This window comes from Pseudophryne corroboree, chromosome 6 (genome assembly GCF_028390025.1).
Source record: "Pseudophryne corroboree isolate aPseCor3 chromosome 6, aPseCor3.hap2, whole genome shotgun sequence".
In the NCBI taxonomy this organism is placed as follows: domain Eukaryota; kingdom Metazoa; phylum Chordata; class Amphibia; order Anura; family Myobatrachidae; genus Pseudophryne; species Pseudophryne corroboree.
Window position 1 is genome coordinate 722992072 of NC_086449.1, and position 17471 is coordinate 723009542.

Here is a 17471-nt window from a genome sequence, read left to right on the forward strand (position 1 = left end):
TTGTGTGTCGACATGTATGAGGACGATGTTGGTGAGGAGGCGGAGCAATTGCCGGTAATGGTGATGTCACTCTCTAGGGAGTCGACATCGGAATGGATGGCTTATTTAAGGAATTACGTGATAATGTCAACACGCTGCAAGGTCGGTTGACGACATGAGACGGCCGGCAAACCAATTAGTACCTGTCCAGGCGTCTAAAACACCGTCAGGGGCGTTAAAACGTCCTTTTTACCTCAGTCGGTCGACACAGACACGGACACTGACTCCAGTGTCGACGGTGAAGAAACAAACGTATTTTCCTTTAGGGCCACACGTTACTTGTTAAGGGCAATGAAGGAGATGTTACATATTTCTGATACTACAAGTACCACAAAAAAGGGTATTATGTGGAGTGTGAAAAAACTACATGTGGTTTTTCCTGAATCAGATAAATTAAATGAAGTGTGTGATGATGCGTGGGTTTCCCCCGATAGAAAATTATTGGAGGTATACCCTTTCCCGCCAGAAGTTATGGCGCGTTGGGAAACACACCTTAGGGTGGATAAGGCGCTCACACGCTTATAAAAACAAGTGGCGTTACCGTCTCCAGATACGGACGCCCTCAAGGAGCCAACTGATAGGAGGTTGGAAAATATCCTAAAAAGTATATACACACATACTGGTGTTATACTGCGACCAGCGATCGCCTCAGCCTGGATGGGCAGCGCTGGGGTGGCTTGGTCGGATTCCCTGACTGGAAATATTGATACCCTTGACAGGGACAGTATTTTATTGACTATAGAGCATTTAAAAGATGCATTTCTATATATGCGAAACTCTGGCATCAAGAGTAAGTGCGATGTCCATATCTGCCAGACGATGTTTATGGACACGACAGTGGTCAGGTGATGCAGATTCCAAACGGCACATGGAAGTATTGCCGTATAAAGGGGAGGAGTTATTTGGGGTCGGTCCATCGGACCTGGTGGCCACGGCAACAGCTAGAAAATCCACCTTTTTTACCCCAAGTCACATCTCAGCAGAAAAAGACATAGTCTTTTCAGCCTCAGTCCTTTCGTCCCCATAATATCTGCCCAGGGATAGAGGTAAGGGAAGAAGACTGCAGCAGGCAGCCCATTCCCAGGAACAGAAGCCTTCCACCGCTTCTGCCAAGTCCTCAGCATGACGCTGGGGCCGTACAAACAGGTGCGGTGGGGGGTCGTCTCAAGAGTTTCAGCACGCAGTGGGCTCACTCGCAAGTGGACCCCTGGATCCTACAAGTAGTATCCCAGGGGTACAGATTGGAAATTCGAGACGTCTCCCCCTCGCAAGTTCCTGAAGTTTGCTTTACCAACGTCTACCTCCGACAGGGAGGCAGTATTGGAAACAATTCACAAGCTGTATTCCCAGCAGGTGATAATCAAAGTACCCCTCCTACAACAAGTAAAGGGGTATTATTCCACACTATATTGTGGTACTGAAGCCAGACGGCTCGGTGAGACCTATTCTAAATGGAGTCACTCAGAGCAGTGATAGCGAACCAGGAAGAAGGGGACTATATGGTGTCCCTGGACATCAAGGATGCTTACCTCCATGTCCAAATTTGCCCTTCTCACAAAGGGTACCTCAGGTTCGTGGTACAAAACTGTCACTATCAGTTTCAGACGCTGCCGTTTGGATTGTCCACGGCACCCCGGGTCTTTACCAAGGTAATGGCCGAAATGATGATTCTTCTTCAAAGAAAAGGCGTCTTAATTATCCCTTACTTGGACGATCTCCTGATAAGGGCAAGGTCCAGAGAACAGTTGGAGGTCTGAGTAGCACTATCTCAAGTAGTTCTACGACAGCACGGGTGGATTCTAAATATTCCAAAATCGCAGCTGTCTCCGACGACACGTCTGCTGTCCCTAGGGATGATTCTGGACACAGTCCAGAAGAAGGTGTTTCTCCCGGAGGAGAAAGCCAGGGAGTTATCCGAGCTACAATTGAAAAGGAGAGACAAGACAAAAAACCCTTGTTTGGGAGCACTCGTTTGTAATAATTTGTATGATATAAGTAGAGTAAATGATGAGTAAAGTAAAACTTAACCTTTAATTGTTTCTTGAATAAAAGGAAAAAAAGGGGGGTTATAAGACAATTATAGGACTCGTGTCTGGTGTTCAGCAAAAAGAAACTTGTTTGACCTTTTTAGCAAATGAGGTACAAGTTGCTAGGAGAAGGTGAAAATATCAGAAGTAATATATTGGATGAATATCAGTGTGTTCTGATGAGGTATCCAGGACAGTCACTGTACATGCCTCAAAAAAAAGGGTTTCAGAGTAGAACGTGATATGGTAGCAAGGTTGAGTAAACTGAAATTGATCTTTTAAGAGAGATGGAGAAAAGGGGGGCCCACTGCACCTGGTATTCTCAGGGGGTTTCCCATCCTGATACTGACCAGGCCATACCTGTTTAGCTTCCGAGATCGGACAAGATCGGGCGCATTCAGGGTAGTATGGCCGTGGGCCTGTGGTAAGGGATGTGGAGAAAGAGATGGTAAAAGATAGAAAATAATCCTATTGTCCGTACTGTATACAAATCAACCATATGTGGTCCGGGAGTGTTTTTCCAGAAACAGACATGAAGGTATAGCCAGCTTTGGAGAATTAAAAAGGGGGCCCACCGCACCTGGTATTCTCAGGAGGTTTTCCTTCCTAGTACTGACCAGGCCACGCCTGCTTAGCTTCCGAGATTGGACAGGATCGGGCGTATTCAGGGTAGTATGGCCGTGGGCCAGTGTGAGGAAAATATTGAGTGGAAAGGGAGAATGCACTGTTTTGTGTACTTCACACTCAACCACGACCACTGATGGTCTCGAAATAATATTTCCAGACAGTATCAAGGTGATTTATAGTGTCTGGGTGTAATAGAGATATATTGTGGTTGGAGGAATTTAAGAGAATAATGTAAGGTGTGTGTGTGTGTATATGTCATTATAATTGTAGTAAAAAGCTTGTGGATAAAAGATGTATCAAGAGGTAGAGTAAAGCTGAAAAAATGACTCAAATTAAATTAAATTCACTTCTCATCTTTCCCAATCTCATTTCTCAACACACTCATCATTTCCAGTTTCCCACTCTCAGCCAGCACCACCACGCTCCCTGTTACATTCCCCATCACTTCCCGTCTTTTCCCTTCCTTTTTCCCTCTTCCAAAATGGTTACCACGGGACACCCCACCCGAAATCTGATTGGTCCGTTTTTCAATCAGTCATAACTAAAGTAATCTTTTCATTGGTTACTTCAACCTTCAAGTACTGGCCACATGAGAGCACTAGAGAGGGGCTCTCGTGACCAAGCCAACCAGGTGAAACGTACGTCGAGAATCGTCAACAGTGACGTCATCGCGGCGACGCCCAGTCCGGAAGCGGGCGGCCGCGCTCGTCACTACTAGCGGGACTAGCGGGACTTCGAACAGGGGAGATCAACAGAGCATTCGCCGCATACCGTGCGGCCAGGGTAACTAACACTAGACCACCAGGGTCTCAAGCGCACCACTACATTTTCAGTGCAGCACGGGAATCTATCCCCTGCCCAACACTGATCATATATTGTATTTTGCGCTGCCGTGTGTTTCCTCTTTGCTACGACTTATACTGGGTAATCTCACTAGACCACCAGGGTTTAAAATCATGTCCATACTCACTACAAGTTTGTAAAGAGTTCAGTTTACCCAAAGATAGTGGTAACGGTTATCAGACCACTTTATACCACCATATTTACCTCTGTCTCAGAAATCATGTTTTATAACAGCTTTCTATTTTCAGTGAAAATCTGCAGTACTTAGTCCTCACACCCGCTCATGCCTCCAAGGTTCTTTCATTAGACACAGATATCTAACTGTGATTTATACACACAAGTGCATTTATTATAACATTTTCTGTGATTCCAACATGCATGTGTTTCATGGTAGCATTTTTTATACTTTATCATTAATCAATTGACATTTGATATGAGATTTGGTATTTAACCTTTCCCACTCAGAATTTAAGGCTAAGAGTACCATTTGGGAGCCAGCCTTGAGCTCCCTTCCAATATATGACCATTTATCTGTTTTTTCCCCCAAGGGACTAACAAATATTGTGTGATTTGTCATTTAATTTGAGTCATTTTTTCAGCTTTACTCTACCTCTTGATACATCTTTTATCCACAAGCTTTTTACTACAATTATAATGACATATACACACACACACCTTACATTATTCTCTTAAATTCCTCCAACCACAATATATCTCTATTACACCCAGACACTATAAATCACCTTGATACTGTCTGGAAATATTATTTCGAGACCATCAGTGGTCGTGGTTGAGTGTGAAGTACACAAAACAGTGCATTCTCCCTTTCCACTCAATATTTTCCTCACACTGGCCCACGGCCATACTACCCTGAATACGCCCGATCCTGTCCAATCTCGGAAGCTAAGCAGGCGTGGCCTGGTCAGTACTAGGAAGGAAAACCTCCTGAGAATACCAGGTGCGGTGGGCCCCCTTTTTAATTCTCCAAAGCTGGCTATACCTTCATGTCTGTTTCTGGAAAAACACTCCCGGACCACATATGGTTGATTTGTATACAGTACGGACAATAGGATTATTTTCTATCTTTTACCATCTCTTTCTCCACATCCCTTACCACAGGCCCACGGCCATACTACCCTGAATGCGCCCGATCTTGTCCGATCTCGGAAGCTAAACAGGTATGGCCTGGTCAGTATCAGGATGGGAAACCCCCTGAGAATACCAGGTGCAGTGGGCCCCCCTTTTCTCCATCTCTCTTAAAAGATCAATTTCAGTTTACTCAACCTTGCTACCATATCACGTTCTACTCTGAAACCCTTTTTTTTGAGGCATGTACAGTGACTGTCCTGGATACCTCATCAGAACACACTGATATTCATCCAATATATTACTTCTGATATTTTCACCTTTTCCTAGCAACTTGTACCTCATTTGCTAAAAAGGTCAAACAAGTTTCTTTTTGCTGAACACCAGACACGAGTCCTATAATTGTCTTATAACCCCCCTTTTTTTCCTTTTATTCAAGAAACAATTAAAGGTTAAGTTTTACTTTACTCATCATTTACTCTACTTATATCATACAAATTATTACAAACGAGTGCTCCCAAACAAGGGTTTTTTGTCTTGTCTCTCCTTTTCAATTGTAGTCCAATCTACAAAATTCCTGGGAGCACCGCCAATCATTAGCAGTTCATAACCACATTTCTTCCAACTGCATATATATTGGTTTTCCTATGCCATTTATACATTTTGTTTAGATTGTTAATACTAGTGCGGTTCCAAATGAATTTTGTGTACATAGTTATCCGAGCTAGTCAGGAACCTCCAAAAACCAGGAAAAGTGTCAGTGCATCATTGCACAAGGGTCCTGGGAAAAATGGTGGCTTCTTACGAAGCGATTCCATTCGGCAGATTTCACGCAAGAACTTTTCAGTGGGATCTGCTGGACAAATGGTCCGGATCGCATCTTCAGATGCATCAGCGGATAACCCTGTCTCCAAGGACAAGGGTGTCTCTTCTGTGGTGGCTGCAGAGTGCTCATCTACTAAAGGGCCACAGTTATGCATTCAGGACTGGGTCCTGGTGACCACGGATTCCAGCTTGAAAGGCTGGGGAGCAGTCACACAGGGAAAAAATTTCCAGGGAGTGTGATCAAGTCTGGGGACTTCTCTCCGCATAAATATACTGGAGCTAAGAGCAATTTACAATGCTCTAAGCTTAGCAAGACCTCTGCTTCAAGGTCAGCCGGTATTGATCCAGTGGGACAACATCACGGCAGTCGCCCACGTAAACAGACAGGGCGGCACAAGAAGCAGGAGGACAATGGCAGAAACTGCAAGGATTCTTCGCTGGGCGGAAAATCATGTGATAGCACTGTCAGCAGTTTTTCATTCCGGGAGTGGACAACTGGGAAGCAGACTTCCTCAGCACGACCTCCACCCGGGAGAGTGGGGACTTCATCGAGAAGTTTTTTCCACATGATTGTGCACCGTTGGGAAAGACCAAAGGTGGACATGATGGCGTCCCGCCTGAACAAAAAATTGGACAGGTATTGCGCCAGGTCAAGAGACCCTCAGGCAATAGCTGTGGACGTTCTGGTAACACCAGGGGTGTACCAGTCGGTGTATGTGTTCCCTCCTCTGCTTCTCATACCAAAGGTACTGAGAATTATAAGACGTAGAGGAGTAAGAACTATACTCGTGGCTCCGGATGGGCCAAGAAGGACTTGGTACCCGGAACTTCAAGAGATGCTCACAGAGGACTCAGGGCCTCTGCCGATAAGAAGGGACTTGTTTCAGCAAGTACCATGTCTGTTCCAAGACTTACCGCGGCTGCGTTTGACGGCATGGCGGTTGAACGCCGGATCCTAAGGGAAAAATGCATTCCGGAAGAGGTCATTCCTACCCTGGTCAAAGCCAGGAAGGAGGTGACCGCACAACATTATCACCACATGTGGCGAAAATATGTTGCGTGGTGTGAGGCCAGGAAGGCCCCACGAAGAAATTTCAACTCGGTCGATTCCTGCATTTCCTGCAAACAGGAGTGTCTATGTGGTCTCAAATTGGGGTCCATTAAGGTTCAAATTTCGGCCCTGTCGATTTTCTTCCAGAAAGAATTGGCTTCAGTTCCTGAAGTCCAGAAATTTGACAAGGGAGTACTGCATATACAACCCCCTTTTGTGCCTCCAGTGGCACTGTGGGATCTCAACGTAGTCCTGGGATTCCTCAAATTACGTTGGTTTAAACCGCTCAAATCTGTGGATTTGAAATATCTCACATGGAAAGTGACCATGATGTTGGCCCTGGCCTCGGCCAGGCGAGTGTCAGAATTGGCGGCTTTGTCTCACAAAAGCCCATATCTGATTGTCCATTCGGACAGGGCAGAGCTGCGGACTCGTCCCCAGTTTCTCCCTAAGTTGGTGTCAGCGTTTCATCTGAACCAGCTTATTGTGGTACCTGCGGCTACTAGAGACTTGGAGGACTCCAAGTTGCTAGATGTTGTCAGGGCCCTGAAAATATAGATTTCCAGGACGGCTGGAGTCAGGAAAACTGACTTGCTGTTATCCTGTATGCACCCAAAAAACTGGGTGCTCTTGCTTCTAAGCAGACGATTGCTAGTTGAATGTGTAGTACAATTCAGCTTGCACATTCTGTGGCAGGACTGCCACAGCCAAAATATATATAAATGCCCATTCCACAAGGAAGGTGGGCTCATCTTGGGCGACTGCCCGAGGGGTCTCGGCTTTACAACTTTGCCGAGCTGCTACTTGGTCAGGGGCACACCCTGGCTGAGGAGGACCTGGAGTTCTCTCACTCGGTGCTGCAGAGTCATCCGCACTCTCCCGCCCGTTTGGGAGCTTTGGTATAATCCCCATGGTCCTGACGGAGTCCCCAGCATCCACTTAGGACGTCAGAGAAAATAAGATTTTACTTACCGATAAATCTATTTCTCGTAGTCCGTAGTGGATGCTGGGCGCCCATCCCAAGTGCGGATTGTCTGCAATACTTGTACATAGTTGTTGTTACAAAAAAATCGGGTTGTTATTGTTGTGAGCCGTCTGTTCAGAGGCTCCTACGTTTGTCATACTGTTAACTGGGTTCAGATCACAAGTTATACGGTGTGATTGGTGTGGCTCGTCCGGGCACAGTATCCTAACTGAGGCTTGGAGGAGTGTCATAGGGGGAGGAGCCAGTACACACCACCTGATCCTAAAGCTTTAGTTTTGTGCCCTGTCTCCTGCGGAGCCGCTAATCCCCATGGTCCTGACGGAGTCCCCAGCATCCACTACGGACTACGAGAAATAGATTTATCGGTAAGTAAAATCTTATTATAAAGAGGTACATATTTGCATACAGTGGCGTAGCTTCCTTACAAAAAACATAATCCTATTGGTTAATCTCTTTAATTCTATTGGTTAACATACTTTTCTTATCCTATTGGTTAATAAACTGCTATCTTCTTAGCAACGCTATAATTCCAGTTTGTGGTTTTATGTGGGGCAACAGGGGACTTTTGTTAAACTCATAATCTACATATGTCTGGTTCTGCTTCCGTTCCTGTTATACCGCAAACTGACAAATGCCTTTGAAGCCTTCACATTTAGCTGCTGACAATATATTTGTGCGAGGAAAGTATATCTTTGATAAAGATCATAGCTTCACAATATGGGTTCAAACAAAGTACAGGTCTATACTCTTTCCTGTGTCAGTTCTAAGATGAAAAACAATTTGAAACAGCTTGTAAGATGTCAATTATAAAATGGAGTCCTATGAACAAATATGGCTTCCATCTTTATCACCATAAATTCCTTTTTTGATAGATTACACTTTCTACCTTTTTTCTTTTCCACCTCATCAGTTACCACTTTTCCAAAACAATCAATACAACTTCCTTTTTACATTTGCAGGGTAAAAACTTGATTTATTTTTAGATTTAGATTTGGGAGGTACATCTTGGCTAGGGGTGTTGGAAGTGGTCTGTTTACCCAAAAAGAATTTCTTTATAGTGAGTTTTCTCACAAACTTATTGATGTCTATATATAATTCAAAAGGGCTTGGATCACAGGTTGGTGCAAATTTTAAGCTTTTCTTCAAAACTTTTTCTTCTACATCCGTTAATTCTCTCGAACTTAAATTAAAGATTTTTACTGTATTAGAATCATCTTTCAATGTATTCGACATACAGTTCTCTTTTGGGTTTTTTCTTTTTGTGTTTTTTTTACTCCTCCCCTTTTGCCTCTCTTGTTTTTCTTGCTATTTTTACTAATCTCCTCAGGGTTCTGAGCCTTTGTTAATACTACTCTCTCCTCGGGGTCCTGAGGTCCCAATCTAAAAAAGTGGGTTTCAGCTCTCTCCTTCTCGGTGGAATATCCTGTCTTTTCTTTGACTCTATATTATACTCCCTTCTCTGATTATTCCTCCCTAACTCATTCCTATTATATTCCCAATTATAATTATTTCTCTGATTGTTTCTTAGTGATTCATTTCTGTTAGCCTCCCTCCAATCATTTCTCCAATATTCATTGGGTCTCTCATTATACTGTACACTTTCCCAATCCTCGTAATCTCTTCTAGAATTACCAGGTCTTATGGCATGAGTATTTTGTCGCCTGTCCCGGTAATTTGATCTATACATTATACTATCTCTTTGAACTGCATTCCGTTTTCCTCGATCTAGACTAACATTTTCTACAGGTAAATTGGTCTCTTTCTCTACTTGATTTGATGGTACACTGGTGTTTTTATCCCTAAGATATTTTTTCTGTTTTTTTAATTTTAACTCTTGTGTTTTTATCAATTTTGATTTGTATCTGTTTCTCTGCATTTTTCACATCCTGTTGGTCTCTCTAAAAGGGGTAATTGGACTCTCCAAGGTCTTAATTTCATCATTAAGTCGTGCAAGGTCTGATTTTCTCTCTTTAACAATAAGTTCCATTAAAGAAGTGTAACAATGTTTTAGAATTTGTTCCCAGTCTCGGATAAACTCTTTATTTGAGCTATCAAAGCTTGGTAATTTGGAGATCATCAGGCCTTTCGGGACCATGTTTTCAGCTAGGTACTTCTCCATGGTTATTAATTCCCACCATATGCGATTCTCATTCAGAATCACAGTTTCCAATTTTAGTAATAGGTTACATAAATCCTCATCTTCTACATTGTCCACAACATTACATTCAAACATATCTTTTAAAAGATCTTTTCTTCTATCTTGATAGGAAAACATGCTTGCAGCACTCATCACCCCTTAGGTGAAAAACAACGTGCAATACAAAATAGAAGTGAGGTACTAAAGTGCGCAATGAGATCCAAAGATCAGCCCTGTGGTGATATAGAGAAGTTTCACCTACTTCAAGAATTTTCACAGCAATTTCAAGATTTTATATTCCACTTAGGCGCTCCTTGGATTTAACATGTAATGTACAGGATAGCTAGTTCCTTCAAGGTCATAACCTATAAGGTGTGTCTCTTTGTGCTCACCCAATGGTGTGAAGCAACAAAGATGCACACATATAAAAGAAAAAAGCACAATAGTGTAGCAGTCCTTTTAAAATATATTGGTGTATTTTGTTTCAATACATCACACTCACAAGGATTCCAAAAAGAATATGCATATCATGGTTTCTTTGCACCAGATGTTTTTCTCCAGGAGAACTCCAAGATAACCAATATTCAAAATTCCTCCTCCTTATATATGTGTGTCCTGATGATCTCCAAATTACCCAGCTTTGATAGCTCAAATAAAGAGTTTATCCGAGACTGGGAACAAATTCTAAAACATTGTTCCACTTCTTTAATGGAACTTATTGTTAAAGAGAGAAAATCAGACCTTTCACGACTTAATGATGAAATTAAGACCTTAGAGAATCTAATTACCCCCTTTAGAGACCAACAGGATGTGAAAAACAGTTAGGGAGGAATAATCAGAGAAGGGAGTATAATATAGAGTCAAAGAAAAGACAGGATATTCCACCGAGAAGGAGAGAGCTGAAACCCACTTTTTTAGATTGGGACCTCAGGACCCCGAGGAGAGAGTAGTATTAACAAAGGCTCAGAACCCTGAGGAGAGATTAGTAAAAAATAGCAAGAAAAACAAGAGGCAAAAGGGGAGGAGTAAAAAAAACCAAAAAGAAAAACCCCAAAGAGAACTGTATGTCGAATACATTGAAAGATGATTCTAATACAGTAAAAATCTTTAATTTAAGTTCGAGAGCATTAACGGATGTAGAAGAAAAAGTTTTGAAGAAAAGCTTAAAATTTGCACCAACCTGTGATCCAAGCCCTTTTGAATTATATATAGACATCAATAAGTTTGTGAGAAAACTCACTATAAAGAAATTATTTTTGGGTAAACAGACCACTTCCAACACCCCTAGCCAATATGTACCTCCCAAATCTAAATTTAAAAATAAATCAAGTTTTTACCCTGCAAATGTCGATGCTCTCAAAGATATAAAATCAATAGCATTGGGAAAAGGACTTATTTTTAAAGACGAATACGAATTCATCAATATCAAAGAACCTAATGTACCAACTATGTATATACTACCAAAAGTTCATAAGGATCCACTCCACCCCCCTGGCAGACCCATCATCTCTGGATGCAATGGATAACATCAAATCTCTCTGCTCTAGTAGACTCTCTCTTACAGCCCTTGGTAACTCAAAGCAAGTCCTATTTAAAAGATACAGGGGATACCCTTAGAAAATTGCAGACAATAAAATGGGATTCAGAATGTTTCTTGTGTACAGCAGATGTGAGTATCCTGTATACTATCATTCAACCTACTTTGGGAATACAGGCAGTATCACATTTCCTGGAAAAAAAGCAACATAGATGAACCCATGAAAGATTTCATCTTGGAGAGTATTTTGTTTATATTACAAAGTAATTATTTTTACTTTAATGGAGATTATTACCGCCAACAGGTGGGCACAGCCATGGGCACCAGGTTTGCCCCCAGTTATGCCAACTTGTTCATGTCTTATTAGGAGGCGGTTTGGCATGGAGAGTTGGCGGGGGCAGGCCTGGTGTCCTGGCATCGCTTTATTGATGACATCTTATTTGTATGGAGAGGAAGTGAGGAAAGTTTGAAAACATTTTGTGACCAGTTTAACACTAATGATAGAAATATTAAATTAACGTTTAATATAAGCAAACATGAGGTTCATTTTCTTGACCTCAGTATATATGTAAGGCATTCGCATTTGGAAACAAAAATGTACAAAAAGCCTACTGATTCAAACTCTTTCATAGAAAGAAATAGGCAGCACCATACAAACTGGCTGGAGGGTATACCCTTCAGCCAGTTTGTTAGGGTAAAACGAAACTGCACTGACCCGGAAATTTGTATTAGTGAAATAGAAAAAATGTCAAAATGCTTTGAGAACAAGGGATATCAGAGAAAGAATCTGGTAGATGCTAAGGAGAGAATAACACGGTTAACAAGAAGTGATCTGCTAGTCGAAAAACCTAAAAAGGAACCAAAAGAGAATCTAGAGTGGGCTTTCATTTCTGGATATAGCTCTCTACATAATAAAATCGAGACAATTATACAAAATAATTGGAAATTGTTAGAACAGGACCCCATTTTGAAGGGGAAAATTCAGGCCAGACCGTCCTTTATATATAGAAAATCGAAATCCCTGAAAGACAAACTTGTTAGCAGCACCCTTAATGAGAACAAACGCAGTAGTGAGCGTGTACGAGGGTTTCATAGGTGTGGATCATGTTTAGTCTGCAGAACGGTAAAGACAACTACATCTAAATATAAAGAAATTAAAATAAATGGCATTTGCTACAAAATTAACCAATTTATTACTTGCACATCCAAAAATTTAATTTACGCCATTGAGTGCAAATGTGGTCTTATATATGTGGGAAAGACAACAAGGATGTTAAAAACTCGACTATGTGAACACATATATAATATCAGAAAAGGCCTAGAAACCCACACTCTCTCAATGCATTTTAAACAACAACATAACTCAAAAGAATGCGAGATAAAGAATTTCTGTGGAAAAGAGCAAATTAAAGGTACATGGAAAAATAAAAATATTGAAACTAGGCTAGCCAAGACAGAAATGAAATGGATTTTTAATTTGAAAATACTAGTACCTCAGGGACTCAACGGGGAGTTTGAATTAAAATGGTTTTTAAATTAATGTTGTATCGTAGGTGTTAGGCGCGGCGGTGTTCGGCCGTGCCCTGACAGAGCAGCGGTCATAGCCGCCGCGCCTCTCTCTCTCCCTGCTTCCGCACGGCGCCTAGCAACGCCGGGACGCCGTGCGCGCGATAGCCGCCGGGTCCCTGGCAACGCTAGGACGCCGTGCGTGCAGGGCCGCCGGGTCCATGGCAACGGGGACGCCACAGGTGGACCGCGTTCCCCGTTGCCATAAGATTACTCACCTGTTCTCCCCTGGTCGTGCAGCAAGGCAGCTGCACGACATTTTTCAATTAGGCTCTGTACTGCCATTGGAGGGTTCCCTGTTATATGCCTCCTCAGTGTCTCACACAAACGCCGGTGATAGCTTCCTGTATGCTGTTCCTGCCTTGTAGAAGTTTGTTCCTGGTCAGCTGCATCTGGTCGATCCTGCTCCCTGCCCTCTTGTATTCTGAAGTTCTGAAGCCGGTCCTGGGAATCCTTCTGGTCCTTGTGAACCTGTTACTGTCATCTGGGGTTCTCGCCCGGTTTCGTGAGTAGCGGCTTCAGCCGCGTGTTGCGGCCTAGGCCGCTTAGTATTTGCGTTTCTTTGAGTTGGTGCTTTTGCGGAGGTTTCCGCTTTCACTGTCCTCCCCGGAACTCGGCGGTGCCGTGTGGGGGAGTGGACAGTGGTATCCTTTGTAGTTCTTTTCCTTTGGCGGCGTGCCGCACATACGTTTAGTTTTCAGGTAGTTAGTAGCCCCTAGCTTGGTTGTTTCAGTTAGAGGTCCCCTTGTTATTACCCTGTCTCAGTTCACGCTTGGTCTCTCTTTAAGACCTGGGGTCATCGGAGTTGGGCAGACCTAATCCGCCCTTCAAACGCGGCTGCCGTGGGCCCAAGAAACCATAGTCGTTCAGGCGTGAATTGACAACATGGGTAAGACAACGGAGGTAGGGTGCTAGGGGCTATTTCCATTCCATTTCCCTATCCCAGCATCACGTCCTGGTGCTCTGGACTCACTGCATAAGATCTCCCCTGTCCTGAGCATCAGGATCGTAACAGTAGGGAGTAAAAATTATACTCTTATAAATAACCATTATTATTCTGTAATATATTCTTGATTGTTATGCACTCTATTTGTCTTGCTTGTCTACAAATGATGTAGACTTTGTTTGCTAATTACTTTCTTATATGTTCCCATTCTCTTATGCACTTTACAATACCCTGCTGCTGCTATAAATTATGATGATCCCCGGAATATCTTTGGACCGCAATCAAATGACCATGTGATCGCAGTGACTGGATATGACGCTCCGTGTTGTGGAACGCATCCCAATAGCGGAGAGGAAATGATTGCTTGTCAGCCGGATGGATCATGTAACAGGAAGTGACGAATCGCGCCGTGGAACGCATCTCAAACTGCACTAGTCTGGTGGAGACATCAGGAGAGCCGCGACGTCACGTGACCGGAAGTGACGTTTGCGGGAGAGCGGCACATTTGAAAATTATCCTCGCCTGTCCTTCATTTGTGCACTTTAGGGGGTATATATAGGGGAGTGTTTCTCAGTGATAGACTATCCGCTTTTGACAAAGGTAATAACCGAAACGCGTTAAGTGGAGTATCTCTGCATATCCTGACATTGTTCCTGTGCATCTTCATCACCTCACCTGTGGAGCCGTGAGTAACCGGGACTTTGACTTCACCTGCTGCCCTTACCATCATAGCCAGCCAGTGTGGATGTTGTTCTTGGTGGATTCAGGATAACGACATGAGATATCGCTATTACTTTTAATTCTATGTGAGTGCATTTGTGTAAAAATAAATGTATTTTATTTAGAGGACTGCTGCACTATTGGTCTTTCTCTTTAATTTTATATGTGCCTGGAGTATCCGGACACACACATATAGGAGGAGGAATTTTGAATATTGGTTATCTTGGAGTTCTCCTGGAGAAAAACATCTGGTGCAAAGAAACCATGATATGCATATTCTTTTTGGAATCCTTGTGAGTGTGATGTATTGAAACAAAATACACCAATATATTTTAAAAGGACTGCTACACTATTGTGCTTTCTTCTTTTATATGTGTGCATCTTTGATGCTTCACACCATTGGGTGAGCACAAAGAGACACACCTTATAGGTTATGACCTTGAAGGAGCTAGCTATCCTGTACATTACATGTTAAATCCAAGGAGCGCCACGGTGTGGTTTCAGAGAAAAATTGCGACCTTGCCTGATGTTCATACTTTCACTCAGGGTGTGTTGCGTATCCAACCTCCCTATGTCCCGCCTGTGGCTCCTTGGGACTTGTCGGTGGTTTTGGAGGCGTTGCAGGAACCTCCATTTGAACCCCTGGGTTCAGCTGACCTTAAGTGGCTTTCCTTTAAGGTGGTGGTCTTGCTTGCTATTGCCTCTGCTAGAAGAGTGTCGGATCTGGGTGCCTTGTCTTGTAGTTCCCCATATCGCATTTTTCACCATGACCGGGCGGTTTTTAGGACTCGTCCCGGATATTTACCTAAGGTGTTTTCTTCGTTTCTACTTAATCAGGAGATTGTGGTTCCGGCCTTTGTCTCTCCTGATTTGTCTCCCAAAGAGCGGTCTTTGGATGTGGTACGGGCTCTCCGTATCTATGTGAAGAGAACTGCTACTATTCGAAAAATGATTCTCTATTTGTTTTGTTTGGATTTCACAAACGTGGCTGGCCTGCTCACAAGCACACCCTGGCCAGATGGATTAGAATGGTGATTGCACATGCTTATGTGAAGGCTGGTCTCTCTGCTCCTGATCACATTAAGGCCCATTCTTCTCGGTCTGTTGGACCTTCTTGGGCGGCTCAACGTGGTGCGACCCTTGAACAATTGTGCAAGGTGGCTACGTGGTCTTCTGTGAACACGTTCATAAAGTTCTATGCTTTCGATACTGCCGCTTCCCAGGATGCTTCCTTTGGACGCCGGGTTCTTGTGCCCGCTACAGTGCGTCCCCTCCCATAAGGAACTGCTTTAGGACATCCCCATTGTCCAATCCTTGTGGAGCCCAGTGTATCCCGCAGCAGAAAACGAGTTTTATGGTAAGAACTTACCTTTGCTAAAACTCTTTCTGCGAGGTACACTAGGCTCCACAAGGCGCCCACCCTGACGCACTTAGCTTCATTGGGTTGGTATGGCATTAGCCACTGACAATTCTCTTGTCGTGAGAGTGTGGTGTATGTGGCTACTAACCGTTGTCGTCTCTTTTCCTGCTACTGCATTGGGCTGGTTAATTAAAAACTGAGCTCCTGTGCTGGGAGGCGGGGTGGTATAGGAGGCGGCGCTGTGCATTCTGGGAACAGTCAAAGCTTTGAGCCTGTTGGTGCCTCGGATCAAGATCCTACTCTACACCCCATTGTCCAATCCTTGTGGAGCCCAGTGTACCTCGCAGAAAGAGTTTTAACAAAGGTAAGTTCTTACCATAAAACTCGTTTTCAATCAACTTCCTAACTGCCATGTAACAGGCTGTGTTTGAAAAATGGCAGGAGCTGATTGGCTGGTCATTTATCACTCTCTATCCATCTCCATTTTATCACTTTTTAAGGCTTAATACATTTGGGCCTGTGTGCTTCAAACTTTGTGGCGTATGGTGTATGCTCTTTCCTGTTATAGCATGCCACAGAGCAGGTCACTAAACAGGAGCTTTTTGATTTTGACTGAAAATGTACTTTTTTCTCTGAGCTCTGACTTCAGCGCTGCAGCTCCATCACCTCCCAAGCGGAGCCGCATACTCCCGCTGGCCTGGTTCCCGGGTACTTGTGGTGGGGACGTCCGAGGACATAGGCACAGTTCCAAACCACTCTCCAGGATTGCGTGGCTTCTACCGGGAGGCAGGTAAGAGGGTCTCCTAGCGGGACCCGCCATTAAATCGCGTTCCGTCCGCGGTCCAGGGAGACAAACCGCGGCGCTGAGGTGTGCACCGTCACCGAGCAGGGACCCCACTAGGCCACCAGGCAATAGGAGCACAGGTCAGGTGTGCTAACAACTAATGTAATAAGGCTCCATAGTACCTGGAGTGGAAGACCAGCATAGGGGAGGCGGCGTTTGACCTGTAGCCCTCCCCTTGCTCAGGGCGCCATTTGTAAAATCTGTAAAATTTGCAATTTGTAAAATCAGCTGAAGCCCCTGCAATTTGCAGTGTGTGCTCTGCAAATTTATCAGAGGAGGAGGCATTACAGGGTGGTCTTTGCACTGCTTGTCATATACCTCCCACTTAGTCCGCAGCTCCTGCACCTAGGGGGTCATTCCGAGTTGTTCGCTCGTTGCCGATTTTCGCTATACTGCGATTAGTTGCTTACTGCGCATTCGCAAGGCTCGCAGAGCGCATGCGCTTAGTTATTTTACACAAAAGTTAGGTATTTTACTCACGGCATAACAAAGCTTTTTCATCACTGTGTTGATTGTAGTGTGATTGACAGGAAGTGGGTGTTTCTGGGCGGAAACTGGACGTTTTATGGGAGTGTGCGGAAAAACGCAGGCGTTCGAGTTGCAAAACGCAGGAGTGGCTGGGCAAACGCTGGGTGTGTTTGTGACGTCAAACCAGGAACTAAATGGACTGAGCTGGTCACAATGCCTGAGTAAGTCTGGAGCTACTCAGAAACTGCTAAGAAATTTCTATTCGCAATTCTGCTAATCTTTCGTTCGCAATTCTGCTAAGATACACTCCCAGAGGGCGGCGGCTTAGCGTGTGCAATGCTGCTAAAAGCAGCTAGCGAGCGAACAACTCGGAATCACCCCCCTAGTCAGGTGCCGCCATGGGAAGTATT

At 43.9% G+C, this 17471-nt stretch overlaps 4 pseudogenes; 2 read left to right on the forward strand and 2 right to left on the reverse strand.

Annotated features, from left to right (window-relative positions):
- Positions 1-2367: 2367 nt before the first annotated feature.
- LOC134939085 (5S ribosomal RNA) lies at positions 2368-2485 on the reverse strand (annotated as a pseudogene).
- A 149-nt stretch (positions 2486-2634) lies between these two features.
- Positions 2635-2752, reverse strand: LOC134937005 (5S ribosomal RNA; annotated as a pseudogene).
- Positions 2753-4388: 1636 nt separating this feature from the next.
- Positions 4389-4506, forward strand: LOC134937006 (5S ribosomal RNA; annotated as a pseudogene).
- Positions 4507-4655: 149 nt separating this feature from the next.
- On the forward strand, positions 4656-4773 carry LOC134939086 (5S ribosomal RNA; annotated as a pseudogene).
- Positions 4774-17471: the final 12698 nt, after the last annotated feature.